Source organism: Dermacentor silvarum, chromosome 9 (genome assembly GCF_013339745.2).
Source record: "Dermacentor silvarum isolate Dsil-2018 chromosome 9, BIME_Dsil_1.4, whole genome shotgun sequence".
Classification (NCBI taxonomy): Eukaryota; Metazoa; Arthropoda; class Arachnida; order Ixodida; family Ixodidae; genus Dermacentor; species Dermacentor silvarum.
The window spans coordinates 163,815,799-163,831,290 of NC_051162.1; the positions used below are offsets into that span (position 1 = coordinate 163,815,799).

At 43.0% G+C, this 15,492-nt stretch overlaps 1 long non-coding RNA gene across 1 annotated transcript; it reads right to left on the bottom strand.

Moving 5' to 3' along the window:
• Positions 1-366: 366 nt before the first annotated feature.
• LOC125940248 (uncharacterized) lies at positions 367-12,305 on the bottom strand. Its single transcript, XR_007463476.1, has 4 exons — positions 12,159-12,305; positions 8,583-8,726; positions 1,969-2,104; positions 367-504 (listed from the first exon to the last, which is right to left on the bottom strand). It is a non-coding gene; the product is annotated as an uncharacterized LOC125940248 (long non-coding RNA).
• Positions 12,306-15,492: the final 3,187 nt, after the last annotated feature.

Sequence of the window (15,492 nt, forward strand, 5' to 3'; positions counted from 1 at the left end):
ACAAATTAAATCGCCTCCAGCGCTTGTCGATTGGGTGCCGCAGGGATGCAGTTGACCTGCCTAGGAGGGGCCAAGCTCCTCCTTCTCCTTAAAAAACGGAGAGGGGCCCGGGCCGCCCCCCGCCCCCCCCCCCCTGACTTTAAGCACTAAGTAAGAGGTAATTACAAGCGTACATATAATTTGGCAATGTAATCATGTATTTGTTGATTTACAGCAGTAAAGTGCACCGCATATATGCCAAGATACCGCTGCATAAAAATGGACAACAGGACAGGAATTACACACGCTGCAATATACCTTATTCTCGCTGCATCGCATTCCGTCCAGCATGCTGTGCGGTGCACAAAGTAGAAATGGTTCGTCGTAGCTGTATTCGTTACTACCTTCATTTGTAGCCTCTGGATATTCTGGAAGTTCAGTCTTGGAACTACCAGAGCTGCCCCGACTTTCTATGCTTAATGTCTCATTCCAGCAGCACTCTATGCCACATTCCTGCACATTCGCCTGTTCAAGAGATGGAAAAATGGGTAATATAGTACATAAATACGTGATGTTAACAAATGTCTCTCATTCGTAAAAACCCCACTAGCTCTCAGGGATCCAGCTTTCCAAACTGGTTCTCAATTCTTGACAAAATATGCAGTGAAAAATACGATCGAAAGTGGGAATATGGTTTCTCATCCATCTAGTTCTTACGTATTGTGGATTACGGGCTTCCTATTGGGCTTTGCAAAAACTTTAAAGCTTTTGCAGCAAAGCTGTATGTGACACGGATCCCAGGAAGGCTTTGTCTCCGTCGACAGAACTGTCGACAGAAAACCATTGCACGAATTGAAGCTAAAAGTGACTATCTCCACTGGAATGACGCATGCAACACACAACACACACCGAGTATTCGTATCAGTTAAAAAATAACAAAAACAAGTTGCAAAATCACATGAAAAATCATAAGGTGTGTTCGAACAATTAGAAGTACGTAGCATTCCCCGCATGCGTTTCCCGACAAAGATTACTGTTGCAGAAGCTGCAGGTGTGGAGAAGCGGCAACTGTAGAGTACGAAGCAGGGAGTGACGTAACTACACTTTCATATGTAAAACAAGAACCCGCCTAGCAACTGATTTTATTTGTGTTGTGATAACGCTATGGGAAGGCCACGCATAATTAGGACACCCGAACAGCAGCGTGAACACGATGAGGGGCGATGGTAACAGAAACATCAATCGCCATAACGGCGTCGCGCTCAGGCGTGTTGTTACAGTGAATTTAATTGTCATGCTGCCAATCAGTTCGTGCATTGCATTGCTTAATTGTTCAAGGCTACCTCACATTTGTCTACGGAACAGGTGATACAATACCGTCGCTGGCCAACCACCTTCAGATCATGGATTTGATCCCAATTATTTTTTCTGTTCACGCTTAAATATAATAGGGCCATGTTAACCTTAATTGTTCCTTTGGGTTTCTATTTTACAACTATGCGCTCTTCTCCCGTTTTCTTTCCTCTGTGGAACCCGCTATGCACTTTCTCCTGCGGACCCACTCTCAAGAAACACATGCTTAGTTTGGCAGTATATATATGTCAATTCCAGTTCACTGGCTATATGATGTTATGATTGTAATAATATTGTTACTATGTCAGAATTAATTTGTCTGCCGCTCACTGAACAAACACCATATAACCATATCTCAAACCGATATTTAGGCATTTCAAGCAAGCATCTAACATTTATTTCGTGCATCTGTTATGAATGAGCTGCTAAATCTATAGTTTTATTGAACGTAGCCGTGGTTAAATTTGAAGTTTGAAATTGACAACTGCTTTCAACAGACCACAAGATAACTACACCAGATTTAAGAACACATAGAAACAAGATTCCTTACAAGAATCGCCTAACATTTATGAAGAGAGCGTGCACAGAACATACGCGACTATGGAACAGTGATGCTCTACATAACATCTCACTTACTGTGGAGGCCTGTATGTTTTCTTTTTCTGGGTGCATCAACCTACAAAATTCATCGTGAGTAATGTTTTCTCCAGGATACCCTTCATTTCTGTAATTGGCTACTGTGCTGACGTTTGCACACGATAGTGGCAATCGCCTGCAAAAATGGAGCGGAAAACAACTTCTTTTTATCAATACCAATTATGACGCGAAGCATATGCGCACAAGCCTAAATGAAGGCGCAGTGTGTCAATAGTGAAGAACCCGTTTGAATGTCAATTTTACCGTTTGCCTCAAGTAGGCTTAGGTTTATCGTAGTGATTTTGCCTTTCTCAGTTATTACCAACCAGCGTGCAGCAAGAACTGATAGGGTACGTTTATTTAGCTGACAATAACACCTTTAAGTTCGCGCTATCGTTACCGCTAAGATTGTGCGTAATTTCGGTGAGTTTATGCTTTAACATTTTATTTCGAGATGTAATAGTCGCAACGTATACTGCGATACAAAAAATTGTACGTTGATCACTGGTGTTATTAATGTACATTTAGCAGCAATATTGGATCCAACAGCTTTGGAACATATTTATGTTAAACTTATAACAAACACCTCAAGTAACACGAATGAAAGTAAAGTTTGCTATTTTTACTATAAATAATCAGCGTAAAAAGTCCTTAATGTACAAAATATGCACTTGGTTTCTATTTACCAAGATTTGTAAGTCAGATTACGAATATTAATATTTGTTGGCGTCAATACTAGCAACAGTGATGTACAGTGGTGAGCACTGTTAGGGTGAACACCTTATTAGTATTCACGAGCCTGTAGCACTTGATGTTTAGCACAAAATAAAGCAAACTATTATTAATTTTATCGGTAATATCATTATGCGCCGTATTCGGCACATTTTCCCCCTGAAGTAGAAAGTATGATGAAGTTATACCACCTTGGATATTAATGAGGTGTTCACCCTAACAGTTGTCATCATTTTACTATCGGCGTCAAAGGAAACGCGAACAGCGTAGCGCGTGGCTGAAGCATAACTGAAGGTATAGTGCGCGCCATCCAGTCACCACCAATGACAGGCGCGCACATCCGGTTTGGCAGCACTGCGCGATGATGCTTCCCCTATACTGCGTCATGTTCGTTTCTGTTCTGGTTCTTTTTTATTTCAAAAATGAGACTGACGTTTCCGTGTATGTATGTACTATATTCGCAGCGCAGCCACACATCATAGAGCTACGCCTTTTCGACAGCATTTTCGCACTGTATAAAATGATCAGCAGACCACTGTTCTCTCTTTTTGTATCGGCTGATTTTCTTTTCAATGCCCATAAACATTGACAGGGGACACCGCGATCATTCACGTTTTGTAGCAGTGCCCAGAGCATTGTCAGTGTTTGCTACAGCATTCTCTGTCGTGGCCTCTGAAATACTTGTGCAGATACCACTCCTCGTAATTTGTATGTGTTACAGAACAATGCATAACTTACCAAGTGTAAAAGCTGTACGACAGCGCAGTGCTTAGCGCAGAACATCACGCTATTAACGAAGTTTGCCGAAGGGGCATGAGTTCACGTTTTGATGGTTGGCTGCAGCGTTTTATTTTTCAACGTCCTGTCACAGGAGTGAAGCTTGTGTGACAAGGGGACTTTAATGAATACACAAAAGAACAGGACATAAAAATGATGACGATGATTCTTGTTATCACTGGAATAGGATGGCGTGACACATATAAGGATGTAGGACGGCCAAGGGAGAGCCAATTTTGAGCCCTTAGCTTCCGTTGTAGCAAACCTTTTGGATAAACAGTATGGAATTATCAGCAATTAAAAATTAAAGTTGCCTCTTAGACTTATATTTGAGTCTTTGATAGCATGATAATGTGTACCAAGTTTCAACATAGTTGACCTATATTTTGAAATGAATGAAATGCAGGCGGCTGTTTCTTTGCAAAAGCCTTGAAATATGCATTTTTGATATTGTCAAGTATCGAGGAAGCATTCTTTCATTATTTAGATTTTAAGAATTATTACCTTGATCGCCTATATGCTGGATCCAGAAAACAGTAGTGGATCGCGATTCTTGCCTATATACAAACTCAATGGGACGACTGTTCCGCTTTAACAATAGCTGTTATGTCTCCAAAATGTTTCTGTCTTGAAGTTAATTTAACGCGTATTCTGTAAAGTATATGAAAATAACCTGTAGCACTTCTCTTAGAGGAAACATGTGGTCTTCAAACAAGTTTGAAGCTGTTCAAAGGCGTACCAGTGACTGGGAGTATCGTTCGTGGACATAGAAATTGCAGTACCACTTATTGTACTGATTCACTTTAGTGAAGTAGGCACAGATACAGACACGTACAAGAATTTTGGTCATTGCATCAGCGGTCATTTGTCCAACTTCACCGCAACGCGCTACCATAAATTAATAGGCAGCTTTTTAAAAGTGATATATCATCAGGCCGCCCGAATTTCAACTTTCACTTAGTAACATCGAGAGAGTGCGCCCTTTTAATAACATGCGTTTTTAAGGCACTTATTTTTAACTTCCCTGCTGCGTTATAGCACTGCTTTAGTCTGGACCAAGACACTGATATAATCAAGCAAATTGTTAGGACTAAACTCCGTAAATACGCATGTTATTAACAGGTGTACACTGTCAAAGTCGCTAACTAAAAGTTGTTCAAATCCTGGCAGCCTCCGGAAATTAAATCTCTGAAAATGTCGCCCATTCAATTACGCTGGTGCACTGCGGTGAAGTTTGACAGATCTTCCAAGGGAAATATTCTAAATTTCTGGACAATGTAAATATATTTTTTATCTTTGTGGTTTCATTATGAAAAAGAAGGAGTGGTGCACAAAAGCCTGCGTTGTACAAGTTAAAAGCCGCCATGCGCCCTTTGCTCGTATATAGTCGAGACATTTGAACTTCACAGATACAGCAACCAAAGAACACGCGAACATTCCCTTGAAACCGTGAGAAAGTTGAGGAATGGGCAATTTTAGGCGAAATATTGTGCGTGGTTTCTCACCGGTGATATTTGCCTTTAGAGGACATTGTTTTTCGTGTTGGACTATTAAATTATTTCAAATATTTCTTCTTTTTATCCTTTTTTCCCTCCTGCAATGTGAATATTTCTTGCTCACTAAAATGTCTACGTCTTGATACTAAGCAACCTGTTCTGTACTTCTGTTTTATGTTTTTCTGAGTAAATATCACCCACCATGCAAGAGTGCCTTGGCGTGGCCATCTTATTCATGTCAGAAATATACTGACGCTATATTCTTCTGCGTCAACTATCGAACTCTCAATTGCATCGCAAATAAGTACGTTTTACCCCTTGTCACAAAGGGGCTGTACGCTGGACCACCTCTCCAGCGCTCAGTAATTTTCATAATTGGAACTTAGGCGTAGCTGATGGCATGGCGGCCGCATTTAGATGGGGGCGAAAGCGAAAACACTTGTGTACTTAGATTCAAGTGCACGTTAAAGAGCCCCAGGTGGTCCAAATTCTTCCGGATTCCCCCACTATACGGCGTGCCTCATAATAAGATAGTGGTTTTGGCACGTAAAGCCTGATAACTTATAATTCAATAGGCGTAGCTGATGTCAACCGAAAGTCGCTTAAATACATAATGAAAAAGCTACGCGTTAGCACTGAATAAAAATGAAGACACATGAACTACGTTCAAAGAAAGAAATTATGCAGAAACAATCAAACTTTATATTTCAATTAGGGTTCTCGCTTTCTGATGCCCCTGAATTTCTCGTGTATCGTATATACTCGTGTTATGGCCGCTGGTTTTTTTTCCCGCGATCTGGGGTGAAAATTGAGGTCGCGGCCATTACACAGGAAAAATACACTTTTTTGTAAATATTTTCGATGGTACTTGCCTTTATTGAACTAGAATACTCGCTTGTACTGGCTCTGGCTATTCTTGGCTATTCCTCTAGCGCGTCACCTTCCAGCTGGAACAAATGGTAACGTCCCAGGACCAGCGACGGCAGCGTTAAATGGGTAGCTGCTAAATCTCGGAGGCTCTGCTTTTGCTACCTGGAGGCGCCGAAATATCGCCACGGCTGCCTTGTTTTGCCACCGATTAAAAAGAAAATCTTCGACAATCTCGCAGCGTGCAACAGACAACACAGACATCATTATCAGAAACCAAGGGTGCGGCTGTACAAGGGTAATTTTTAACTATACTTTTTGGGGGAATTTATTTTTGCCATGTTCAGGGTGCGGCTTTTACACGGGTGCTGCCAGTGCACGAGTATATACGGTAACTAGAAATGCATCGAATGAACCAGCAGGGTCACGAAGGTGGTATGAGCCAGATGTAATGGCGTTTTGGTGAAAACAACGTGATGTAGTGGTGTGTAATGCGTTCGCAAAAGTAAAAGCTAAGGTTTACAGCGAGTTAAGGATTTTGTTCCCTACAAATTTTTCATTTGTTCTGCACAAACTTTCACTGCATTGCTCGCTTTTCTTTCTTTTTTTTCCTGCTGCAGTGCAGTGCAGTTTTCTCGTTGTCCTGCTGCCTCTATCTACAACCGTTGCGAGACGAGCAATGACAACGTACTATACTGGATGTAGGAAAGAACGATATCCTCCTTGTGATTAAAAAACTGAGCATCCAAAGAGCCCCCCCCCCCCCCCCTTCCCCTCGGTCGGAGAGGCCTCCGCAGGTGAGCGACGCTTTCTTGTCATACTCCTAAAGCTATAAGGCTAGCGTGCCACAAAAGCATGAATGCCCAACGTAGCGCTCATTTGGTCCAAGCATTGGACAGTTCGGAAAGAGCCCCGCATAAGAGAGAAAATTTACCAGGCCTGAAACCCCGCTTTCTCCATGTCGTCAAACAATGCCGATGAAGCAGTCCTACCTTTGCCAGGGGCTTCCTCAGCGGCTAGGTGCGAGTACTGCGGTCTTGTGTTTGTTCTCGTCAACCCTTACGTTTAATACGTCAACCAGTAGTCCGCCCCATTGATAGGTATTTAGTGCGATTAGTACGTATTCGGCAGCAACTTCACTCAGTTAATGGTGCGCTTCTAATTACCGCTTTCACATGACTGAAATTGTGTACTTTTATAATGCCGCCTTCTATGTGTTGGCCAGTGTCTTGTCGATCAGACGACATGGGTCAGTAGGTATCTGAATGAGGAGAGAACTTGTTGCTCGCTGCTCTTTTGTCTAGCAGACAAATTGGGACGCTGAGTATGATCCACTGGGTATGTGCCCGATCAGGCCATTTCGGCACTGCGTATGTGACTCGGCCCTGCACATGTGCCATTCTTGGCCAGTCCCCTAGAATGAATGTGCCAAAATTACAGAAGAAGTATGTCGCCTTAAATATGTAAAGCGAGAGCACCCCATTTTCAGTTATCAACTCCGTGTCGTTCGCGACCGCTTGATGGATTGTGATTCCATTGAAGCTGCAGCCATGATTAGGGGGATAGTGAAGGTTGCTGCAGAGTTTCAGCACTGGTGCTGTGCGTACAAAAGGTACGCTCTGTCGCGGTGTCATTGCTTATTGCATTTGTCATCCAGATTGCCCCCTTCGTGCGTCTGCTGATGTGCCCCTAGAGCCCTAGAGCTTAGTTATTAACGCATGCCATGAAGATAAGGAGTGGAAATGAAGCTTTCAGCATAATAATCCACGTACTGTATAAAATATATTGCCAATTACGCACTAATGAGAAGTAACACGGGTAATCGCAACAACGTAACCAATCAACTCCAGACGGTGGATCCGCCAATTTTTTAGACATTTACTTCAGGCGCTGCCACCTTCTTATGATGTGAATTTTGATATGTGATTATGCTATCTGGAATCATTCAAAATTTAGAAAACCGCCATGCCAGGGTTGTATGAAGGTCGTCTGGAACGCGATTTAATTATCTGCAAAAAGCCGTTTTTGAGACGGAATAGAAAACGAACCGTATCGCTGCGCAGGAAATCAAATCCAATAAAAATACGTTTTGAAAAGGTTAAAATAATCAAGAGCTGTTTTTAATTTTATTGTAAAACATTGTTCGACTCCTAGTAATATAAATTTCATCAAATTTTTTACACATCATTATACGTTATAAAGCCATTGTACGTTAGAAAGCATAAAGCCTAGCCTAATTAAAGCACAATTGCATCATTAAGAATAAGTACTGTGTAGTTTGTTCGCATACCAACTCCTCTTCGGAGAGTCAGTGAATAATCGTTGCTTACCCGGTCCAATATGACTCACTGAGCAGTGTAGAGTGCTTCACATAATAACTTGTATTTTATGCCTACTATGCTCAAAGGGTGGCATTTGTCGTATGGTTGGTGCAATTATGTTCGAGTAAACACACATGACGAAGACGATATATTGAAAAACAATTTGAAGAATACTTGTATTTAAAAAAAATTCCATTCGAATCGAAGGATGATTTGGATCGTACATTAGCTGATGAATTATTCGACATTTTAAAATAATAATACATGCGCACAATTTTTTGTTTCCTGCAAGTAAGACTTTACTTACCTAGGTGACTGACTTACTATCTTAAGTAAGTAAGACTTATTTGTCTATCTGACCTCAGACATTGTTAGAATTATAGTCGTAGGTGTAGTTTGACTGCAAAAAGTATTATCCTACCTTACTAACGAACGTATTTGTCGTTGGCTGCACTCCGACAGCCTTGATTTATTTTGCATGCCTTTATCTATGTTGGTCATCAAGTTTCCATATCTAGCAGGGCACTCCTTTGCACCGTCACAGCTGTCATGATCGGAGCCCAGACTGAAAAAAAAGTATTATATGAAAGCAAACGACAGATTATCCAGACATCATAAAACGGTACAGAAAACCACAAACAACTTGCAGTGGAAAGAAGGTCTGATTTCTAAGATGCGAATATTATCGCGTAATGTTCATTCATGTACTCAACAATCCACTGTCACTGTACAACTTTGCTCTCACGTTTTTCGGTCAGGCGACAACGTTCTCAGGATAGCACACGATGCCCGCGTTCTGAACGTCGTGACTACGTATAAAAGATGGGCCCCTCGTGCGAACTTCGAAGCACACTCATTCGTGTTTGGAGCATTTTCTTGAATTCAGTGACCTCGCTACCGCGACCACATATGGGGAATTCAATGACCCGTGCATAAAAGTGGCCAAGCCGAAGCATGGTCGTTTGCTTCGACGACCGCGAACTTGTTGCTTTCATCGCCAGGAAGCATTATTTTAGCAGAGAGAGCACAATTTCACACAATAAACTACTTGCAGTATATTCGAAGTCCGAGTTTTTTGCTGCGTGACATCTGGTGGAACTCCTGATTGTCCGAACTCCCTCGAAGATTCAGGTTTATATGCCATGTAACGTCTGTGCCGTAGGCGTAGTAGAAAGCACCACAGACGCGAAGAAATAGCTGGCAATTCTATGAACAGCCTAACTTGGAGCCATTAATGACACCAAACGGAGTGGTAATATCAATATGACAATCACAATAAGCAGCGCGGCTACGCCAGCTGCAGTTGTACTGAACAGCCATGAGCACTTTCGACATTACGCTGCTCCATCTATGAAGACATCGACGAATAATTGGAGCACTACTACAACGTCCCGGCGTACAGTAGGTTTTAGGATGAAGAGTTGTGAAGAAACGCTTCATCCTCAGAGACTCCGCAAAAGTTTGGTACGGAAACAAGGAAGCCGCTTTAACATGACGTATATTCATGACCATGCTCTCCGCGATGTTATCGGGCTATATCCGAGAAACGACCTGTGTACCCGCTGCAAACACACTAAACGTTTCAGAAGGAATCAATCACCATGTTAGGGGAGCAAATGCTGAGTCTTCTATGCTATGGCGACGCCACGATGAACGAGGAAAAGAATACCTTATTCGCGATGTGAAGGCTCAACTTTCCACCGGTCTCGTCCACAACCTATCCAATGCAATCGCCGAAATTGTAACTGAGCCAGCCATCATCAAGAAGGTGTTGCACTCTAGAGCCAGGCAAAACAACCGTAATGTACAAGCTTGCAAGCCTAGCGACATTAGAAGCTAATAGCAGTGACGTCAACGTCGTACGAGAATTAAGTCGCGATGCAATTAACGAGGGTACTTTCATTATTGTTTGGAGAGTGCAAGGTACCCACATCGACACAACTCCACCTCTGCTAAATTACCGATGTAATCAATAGAAAGTGAGATAAAGAAAAAAAAAATGTCTGACGTTTACGATACTCACTAAGGCGAAATTTGAGCGCAGCTGTTTACGTGTTTTGAATTCGCAAGATATTGCGGCAAAGAATTGGAGGCCGAAATCACCGCACCGACTTGCAGTGGGCCATTGCCGTCATCGCCTTCACAGAGGGAGGGGCAATATGGGAACGCTGGCATGATCAGCAGCTGTGGAAGAAGACGACGACGACAAACACGCGAGCAGTGGCACGAGCTCGATCGTGCGGTTATGCCGTAGCCGCAGAGGTGATGGGCAACAGCAACCACTATGTCGTAGGACGCCGATGCTCCTCCCGGAAACTGATGCGGCGCTCAAAATGAAAAGGCAAGTTCGAGAACCGGATTGCGACTGGTTTCCTACCCTAAAGTGAGAAAAGCGGAAACGGGATGAAAAATACAGTAAAATGGCAAAGAATAGATAAACAAGCAATGATCCCATACATTCAATCAATAAGTCAACAGTGTTCACCGCGCAAATGAAAGCTTTGATGGAGTTGATGGAGCTCAGACATCTTCAGAAACTGTTGCAGTGCTCTTGCGGATCACAGCGCCGATGACGGTAGAGGCCATGGTTAGAGTGTTTTGTCCTATATGAACGATTTGTCATCCAGCTAGCCTAATGTGACACGTAATGTCTGTATTTTACAGTTAAAAGAGGCACAGTATATGTTGTGCCATAATCACAACCGCTGCACAAGGCACTGTCCATCATAGTAGGTGTTCTCAAAAGCAACCTTCTACCACAACGGACGCAGTAAACTTGCGACGTATCAAGATTGACTCGGCGGTAGTGGAAGGCGCAAACAATGATTTAAAACGCACAGTAGCAAAGTGGCACACTCTGGTGAATCGCAATGTTCTAAATTGCTTGCAAGTAAATTGCAAGTAGACATTCCCGCACTGCTTCAAAATGACACACTGGACTACTTGGGTGGCGTACACTGCTTAATTGGCTCTATTGCTGACGATATCGCAATAGCCCGAAAGCCACTGGAAATATATTCTTTTCGCTTTTCCAACAACGCGTTGGTGATATTGTCTGATTTCGGATACCATTTGTTCTTGAGGACTTGAGGATAGAGTTTGGAGGGCCGCTTTTGAGTTACTGAATATGGTGAACTGGTTAGACAGTTGTTTATGCATGTATTCAACAGTGACTCTGAGAACGTGAAGTTCTATCCCGTTGATGTTGTGGGTGGGTGTACGTAACTCTAACCGACGCTGATCGTTAAGGGAGAGATTCCGCACCAGACAAGCTGGGTGCAGTAACCGTGACAAACTTCCACACAATGACAGTATGCATGATATAAGCGCTGTTAAGTGACTTGTTTCGGAGACACCCGCGGCAAAACCTGAGGATGATCGCTGACGCTCGTAGTAGTTCACTGCCTGAAACGTAATCATTAGTGTCGCAAATTATGATACCAACTCTGCCACCGTCATTCGCCGTGAAGTGCCACATATGGGGTCCCTCCCCAATTACTAGAATCGTGATGCCTATACTCAGAAGCTAATATACTGCAGTGAACTATACCGTTGTATTGCTAGTGATCTGTCTTGCGATGGAAGACCAGAGTTAGGCATGCGCCACATCAATGCCCTCACGTTCATCATGATTGGCCCTACTGTCTGCATCACTTTACTACCCGTGAGCCTCGATCAGCACAGTGCATTGAAGAAACTGAGGTTTACGTACTTCTTAGGTCAAATTAGATGCGATGTGTACTTGTCTTCCTCTTAACGCTCCCTTTTTTCATAGGTTAGCACTAGCAGAAGGCACTGGTTACATCATCAATGTATTCATGAGCTAGGAAAATATGTGCGCCTGATAAGCTAAAGGCCGTACCAAAGTTCCGCCCCTTAATGAATGTAAGAATTGACGTGTCCTAAGCTTAAGTTAGACAAAAGGAATAGTCATGCTCTTGTAAAGTTTCGGCGACAGAAATTTTTGCACGTAAGTGATTTTTTTCAGGGTGCTTACGAATGCCCAAGTTCATGAGCCATGGTTATAAGTCCGTTATATGTGTGCGGATCGTCTTCTCCAATAGCGAATTTTTCCTCCGTGCAAATTCCAGCTCTTTCAGCTGTACCTGAAATGGCACATATATTACAGGAATGGATATTGTTACCAAGAATATGAAGAAACGGGTTTTTACTACAAGAGAAGCAAATGCGGGTCAGGTCCGCATTGGAGCGTTTAAAAAAAACACATGTTCACTGAAAGCGTCTTGATTTTTGACGAATATGCACATAATAGATATATAGAAATATTATATGGAAACAAAGCGTGGAGACGCTAACAATTCACAAACTGTTGGAATATTGTGCAGCAAAGTTCATTTCGGCGATTTGCTTGAAAGCTTTCAATTCAACTAAGCCGGAGCCGCAATTTCAAAGCACATAAAGCTGATACTAGAGAGTTTGACTCATCTATCTTGTCCAGTCCGGTACTTTAGAGTCGCACTTTAGTTTCCACCCTAATTTACGTTGTTCTATCTGTTGAACATCTTATCCGTTTTACAGAGCTCTTTATTATGCGCCAACTTTGCTAAATTTCATACTCGCGGCCAGACTGCCCTTATGGGCGCTTTAAGAACGCAGTTCAAGTTATACTTAATGCAGTTAGGTTAAAACGTCAAAGATATTTTCGTATGTCGAGACAAAATATCCTCGAATAGAAAGCTCGCGTTCAGCTGGTTATATAAATTAGTGGTGAAAGCAAATAAAGATTTATGTTGGCTTTCCAGAAAGTAGATAGTGCTTTAGCTGAATGAACGGCCGTCCGTGGAATTATATTATTGTATACACGTGGGTTGAGTCATTTCGGACAGGTGCACATTAGAAATAAAAATGGCGCATGAGCATACGGTGTCCACTATTGAATACTTGGCCCGGAGGCGAAAGCATCACTTTTATATTAAAAAAAGGGTACCGTTAGAAAAGTATGCCATATCCTGTAACGCCCAAAGTGTAATATATATGGTACCCTGTTTTGATATCTAAAAAATTTCTTTTAGGCACTGAAAATCTATTGAATTGCCTATAATAATAATTTTAGTACGCTGAAGCAAGTTCTCAGTTTTTGTTAGCTCAGCAAACAAATTACGACAGAAATAATTACTACACCACTTTGGTCATATCTGAAAATACATCAATGTCTGGTGAAGTCTACTCACCAAGGATAAAATAAGGTGAACAAGTTACGATTTCCCTGAATTAGAAAGTTGGCTTGAACGTTACCCGAATCTCAGAGGGTCTACAGAGCAGCGGTAACAACAGGGACAAAAAAGAAGACACGACGTGCGCTGCTTCACCAAGTGCCCCTAGAACGACTTTGCTCAGTTACTAGAATATGTGCGTTAAAACTATATCTCAATGCTATTGGATGTCGTGCAAGCAACTTAAGCAGACGAAAAACTCAACTAGATGAAAACGTATTGATTTACAAGCTGAGCCATTCACACCGTTCAAGCTTGGATGTGTTGTGGACTTGGCCTACACAGGTTAAAGTCAGAAAGCGCAATTATTACAATTAACGAGTGGCACAACTACGTACTCAGCACTAACGCCGACTCTACAGTATCGGCCAGCGCTTTCACAGCGACACAGAATAAACACGTTGATCTAGCCAGAAACGAATAGTCAAGGCCTTGAAGTTTTCCACAAGAGCGCCGTTATTTCCTCAGCAACTGTAGTGGTCAATTTTCTACTTGGACAAGTTTCAAAGACGACTTGGGAGAGCTAGTCGGCTGTGGTCTAAGGTGTGGCGGCTTGAACGCAAGGTTTGCGCAGCTGTGCTAAACAAAATAGGGTGCGAAGGTGGCTCAGATTTGGGGCAGCCTTGTCATCACAGGCACGAAAACCACCATGAGAACAAAAGCACGCCAAAGGGCCAAGAAGACAACAAAACAGCATATTGGCCAGTTATTTCTACAGTGCACTAGTGGCTCCCAGCTGGTCGTTTGGGTCGCTGGAAACGCTGAAGGTCCCATTTGGGCCTATGACAGTGGGACAAACGAAAACACACAGAAAAGAAAACAACAGAGAGAGCGCTGACTTCCAACTAAAACTTTAATGCCAAATCCATGGAATAGTACATACACCTCAGAGCGTGTACTTCTGTACATGCTCTGAGAACGGGACTGGTGTGAAAAAGATACCCGTATCAACAGCTTTTGAAGTGCTCAAATTCTTAGAGTGCAAGGCAATCGAAGGCTGCGCGACGCCTTCTTCTGGTAGTTTGTCCATCCTAGCTGCTTATACTATATCCTATTCCGTCTGCCCCCGGTGACTATACAAAATCGTGATGTTGGAAAACATGGAGACGCACACAGAATCACGACAGTGCTGTGACAAGTGTGAGCTAGCTTGGCCTCCCATGGAATTGTAGTGCTCCCACAGGCGCACATCAAGGCTGCGCCCCACCTGTGCCCCGCCTGCGCAACATATGCACGATTGCACGAAAGTAGAACCAATTACACAACCGAATTAATTAATTATGGGGTTTTACGTGCCAAAACCACGATATGATTATGAGGCACGCCGTAGTGAGGGACTCCGGAAATTACACAACCGAAGTGCGGCATGGGACGCATTGTATACATGCCGCACGTGACGGTAAAAGCGGTAAAAGATATGCATCATTTTAAGACAGCCAGCAGAGCAAATGAACGGGACTGATCAAGTGATTAGACGGAGCTCCGCCCGCTGTCGAGTACTGTGAGATCAGGTGCCACGATTCTGTTTGCGGTCCACGCATTTTAATGGGATTGGTATTTTTCGGAAGCTTTGGGGATAGTCTGGAGACTATGTCTATAACGATTTTGCCGCCTACTTTGGTATCTCGGCTTCGGTAGTCCATGACACAGTGGTAGAAAATACAGGTGTCTCAGCGGTGAATTTTACGTCATTCTTATTACGTCGGTCCTGTCGAGCATCGAATAAATTTAAACGAACTTTTTTTGACATTGATGAGCAGGATACATCTACTGGCATACATCTACCCAGTGACCCAAGTTGCTGCCAAAAGTGTCACTGAACTCAAAGTCGGTGTCGAGTAGGCATTCATTGAAGAGTGGTACGTACCCTGTGCCACATGCACTCTCCCGCATCCCCAGTGACCTATGTAGGCCACAAAGAGGTTCGTTGTAGGGTGACATATAGGTACAGAGTGCCACATACCGAGTGACTCAAGTTGGTCCGCCGGTTGGTTTGTAATCCTGCTCCCGCAGCACAGAAGCACGATTCATATCCACTCGACTGTGGACAACCCAGCGACCAAGCGACGCAAGTTTGATGGAAAAAGATTAATGCCA